This window comes from Cebus imitator, unplaced genomic scaffold, assembly GCF_001604975.1.
Source record: "Cebus imitator isolate Cc_AM_T3 unplaced genomic scaffold, Cebus_imitator-1.0 Scaffold354, whole genome shotgun sequence".
Taxonomy (NCBI): Eukaryota; Metazoa; Chordata; class Mammalia; order Primates; family Cebidae; genus Cebus; species Cebus imitator.
Window position 1 is genome coordinate 371,463 of NW_016107669.1, and position 4,952 is coordinate 376,414.

A 4,952-nucleotide genomic window follows, 5' to 3' on the forward strand; every position below is an offset into this window, starting at 1 on the left:
CTCCGCCTCCCGGGTTCAGGCAATTCTCCTGCCTCAGCCTCCTGAGTAGCTGGGATTACAGGCACGCGTCACCATGCCCAGCTAATTTTTTGTATTTTTAGTAGAGACGGGGTTTCACTGTGTTGACCAGGATGGTCTCGATCTCTTGACCTCGTGATCCACCCGCCTCGGCTTCCCAAAGTGCTGGGATTACAGGCGTGAGCCACCGCGCCCGGCAAAATAATTTTTTTTAAGTTAACAAGTAGTTATTTTTAAACTACAGAAAAAGTCATCTGAAAATTATCGGGATCTTGCTGGTCTCCCACTTACATTATGGACTAGTATTATTTTTTATATAGAATTAAATATTGGGTATGGACTCTGTAACATTTTGGAACTTCGAGTCTCTAAAGGTTTTAATCTGGCACTCTGCATAATACCTGCTTATCAACATCTTTGTTTTCCAAAACATTTTGAAAATAAGTTGGATGAGTATTATCTAGCCTTATCTCGAAGAGGTTAGAAAACAGAAGCATAAAAAAGAAGAGAAAGAACATTGAACCGATTTTTAAAAATCCTTGCTGAATCTGAACATTTCACTGGGAATATCAGATTAATAAATTGAGCATTAAACAAAGCCCAAAGAGTATGCCTTTTCCTTGCAAAAAGCCTCTTGAGCATTAAAGAATCTACCCACAGAGGTTTCATTCCAACAAGACGGACCCTGACCACTTCATGTTTCTTACTCATGAAGCATGGGAATTGAACTAGATAACCTGTAAGATGTGGACCACCTAAGCATTAGCCAATCCTATCTTGAGATGTAAAAACATGCCTGACTGGCCAGGCCCGGTGGCTCATGCCTGTAATCCTACCACTCTGGGAGGCCGAGGTGGGTGGATCCTCTGAGGTCAGGAGGTCAAGACCAGCCTGGCCATCATGGTGAAACCCCATCTTAAAAAAGAAAAAGAAAAAAAAAATGCCTGACTCAAGATTTTTTACCAGAAGGTCTTCTTCCCCTGGTTAATGTGACTCATCATTCTATCAAAGAAAGAAATGATCTGGCGTTATTTCTACTTCTCAGAGTCCCACTTGTTATTCTGCTGGGGCTTGAAGACCAGCCTTTGATTTCCTGCATTCTTTACAGTAAGTTTAGATGCCACCGGGCTCCATATCCATAGCTGGCAGCATGGTCCAAGCCACCGTCATTTCTTGCCTCAGCTCCTGCAGACCCCTGACTGCCTTTTCTGCTTCTGCTCTTGCATCATTGTAATTCTTTCTCCATGTAGACCCCCAAGAGATTTTTTAAAAAATATGCCAGATTAAATTACTCCTTGCTTAAAATCTTTTAGTTACTTCCTTTTGCATTTAGAATCAAATCCAAACTCCTTACCCTTGCCTTCAAGGCCCTGCTTGACACATGTGCTAGCTCCCACCTCCTCTTTGGCCTGTTTGCCCGTTACACTCCCCTCCTCTGATATGCACCAGCCAGACTGATCTGCTGGTTCTTCCCTGCACGTGCCAGGCTCATCCGTACCCGGAGAGTGTGCATGAACCATTCCCTCTGTCTGAATTGCTCTCACAGCAGGTCCAGCAGTTTAATTGATTTTTGTTGTTGTTGTTGTTAAGATGGGGTTTCACCATGATGGCCAGACTGGTCTTGAACTCCTGACCTCAGGTGATCCACCCACCTCAGCCTCCCAAAGTGCTAGGATTACAGGCGTGAGCCACCGCGCCTGGCTAATTGATGTTTTAAAATGTGTTCAGGATTTGTTTAAATCGGGTCAAGTAAGACATGGAAACAACTGTCATGAAGAAAGAAGTTTTTACACTTGCAGGTTCCTAGAAACAGGAGGTAAGCCACAAAGGAAAGCACCAGGGTCAGTCAGGAGGCAGAGGGAGCAGAAGGAAAATGTGGCAAGAGCCTTTATTGCATTTTCCAAGGAAAGAGATAAGGTCGAGGTAGGGCAATCAGCCTAGAATTGTCTAGTTTGAATAGTGTCAGTGGGTTCTGGGGGTATAGAGGCCATCCTGAATTGCCTGGTACCTGGCCCCAAGATGATTAGAGCAGGGGAATATTGGGCTGGAGAGTAAGAGTCCTATAGGGGAGGTTGAGGGGCTCTGGGCTCTAGTTTGAATAGTCTGCATATGAAAAGCATGCTTCCTCCATCTCCAAGAATTAGCTATTCCTGCCGGGCGCGGTGGCTCAAGCCTGTAATCCCAGCACTTTGGGAGGCTGAGGCGGGTGGATCATGAGGTCAAGAGATGGAGACCATCCTGGTCAACATGGTGAAACCCCGTCTCTACTAAAAATACAAAACATTAGCTGGGCATGGTGGTGCGTGCCTGTAATCTCAGCTACTCAGGAGGCTGAGGCAAGAGAATTGCCTGAACCCAGGAGGCGGAGGTTGCGGTGAGCCGAGATCGCGCCATTGCACTCCAGCCTGGGTAACAAGAGTGAAACTCCATCTCAAAACAAAACAAAACAAAACAAAACAGGAATTAGCCATTCCTGAGAAGAGGTATCCCTCCCTAATTATCAAGGCCCCAGTGGCCAGCACATCAAAACCACACACAAAATAAGAAATATAGCAAATATAGTTTGTCCTATAAACTCCGTACAGGTAATTGAAACGTAGCTGCAGACTTCTGGAAACCATCACCTTTTAACTGGAAAAGGGGCTGGACAGGAATCCCTCTTCTTTTTCTGTTGTCTCAGACTTCATAAAGTTTCACATGATATTCTTCCCTAGACTAGGGAATGACAGATGAAATGTTCTTGCTCTTCTTAGTTTTTATTTTTATTTATTTATTTAGCAACAGTGTCACTTGCCAATCCCCCCAGTTTTTAATAAAGAAATCCTTGTAAATACGTTGTCCCTTACCAATATTCTCATAAATTGAGGCAAGGATGTGACACCAAATGAAACTATTCGTTTCAGATGTAAATGTAGGAAGATGTCCTGTAGATTCTTTAAAGAGAAGCAGTGTAAGAAGAGAAAAGCATGTCACCATCATCTCTGCGTAGCTGTCCCGTTCCAGAACCTGAGGCTAGGCCATCAAACTGTGTTAACTCATCTGAATTCAAAATAAGGGTGAGATGGAGGGGATAGAAAAGAAAATGAAGGTGTGTGAGGCCTAAGAACATTGTGAGGATATTTAGGGGAATATGGTTCAAAAGTGAGAACAGCTCTCTTTTCCACATGAGGGGTCAGAGTCTGTTAAATAAACGTTTGCTGCAGTCTCCGTTAATTTGTTGTTGCCTCTGACCCATTTTCCTATCACTTGGTTGAATTTTTGCAATAGCAAAACAATCAGCTTATCAATATATATTGAGAGTTTTGTGTAATACTTGAACATTTCGATATCATAGAATCTTAGAGTTGTAGAAATTGTAGGAATTAGAGAATTACTCATTTACCTATGCAGGAATTAATTCTGAAGGATGGTTATATAGTTAATACAGGTGATGTATTCTATTGCTGAACACTTCATGGTATTAATTGTAATGGATAAAAACATAGCTCTTTAATGATACAGTTTGATTCAAAGATAAAATTGAGAAAGATTTTCTTTCCATTTTTTACTCGAGAAAAAAAATGAATTCAAAATTTTGTCTAATAGGATCTTTCACCTAAAAATCACATCAGTAATTTTCATTCATAATTAGTTCTCAAAGCCAGCATTTTGCTAAGAGCATAGTTTGTGGTTGATTTCTGACACGACGTTTGTCAGGATTCTGTGCTGCCAGTTGTATATGCAAGATGCTTTTCAGGCTGTAAGAAGGGGAAAAATATCATGACTGACTTTAACATTGAATGTATTTGAATATACTACATGTAAACATACTAAGTGACATATTTTATTATTATTCTAGTTTTAGATAACTGAGCAGCTCATTTACCTCCTCATGTGTGCAGACCCCTTTGGTCTGCCTTCCTCAGACGCTGGCTTCATCCTCAGGTCCTTGGCTGTTTCACGATGGATGCCACATCTTCAGGCATCACATCCTCGCGCACCAATATCTCACAACTGGAATAGAAGAGAGTGCAGCCGCATCCCTCATTTATTTTTTTTGTTGTTTGAGACAAGGCATCACTGTGTTGCCCAGGCTGGAATGCAGTGGTGCGATCTCAGCTCACTGCAGCCTTGACCTCCCAGGCTCAGGTGATCTCCCATCTCAGACTCTCAAGTAGCTGGGACTATAGGCACATGCCACCATGCCTGGCTAATTTTTGTATTTTTTGTAGAGATGGGGTTTAGCCATGTTGCCCAGGCTGGTCTCAGACTCCTGGGCTCAAGTGATCTGCCAGCCTTGGCCTCCCAAAATGCTGGGATTCCAGGTGTGAGCTACTGCACCCAGCCTCATTTATGTTTTTAAGAGATAAGAAAAACTTTTCCAAAGCCTTTCCTCTCCTATGTCATTGGCAAGAATTGCGCCACACATCCATCCCTTACCTAGCCAATGACAAAGGCAATTGTTGTCATGATTGGTTCAAACCAATCCTGATTTGCACTCTCAGGACTGGAGAAAAGCCAAGCCTCCTTTAAAGTTTATGGTCCACTGATCGTGAAAATTCTTGGGATCCTATTAACAAAAGTGAGGAGGAAAATGGATATAAAGTAGATACTCCACAAAGAAGACAGTGTGTTTTGCCAGTGAGTGGTGCACAGAGAAGGGTTTACATTGTCCTCAAAAAATTAAGGAAATCCTTTTTCATCACAACTTCTTACAAATATTGAGATAGCCGGGTGCAGTGGCTCACGCCTGTAATCCTAGCACTTTGGGAGGCCAAGGTGGGTGGATCACCTGAGGTCAGGAGTTCAAGACCAGCCTGGCCATCATGGTGAAACCCCATCTTTTAAAAAAACAAAAAACAAATATTGAGATAAAAGTTGTTTTTGGCCGGGCACGGTGGCTCACGCCCGTAATCCCAGCACTTTGGGAGGCCGAGGCGGGTGGATCACGAGGT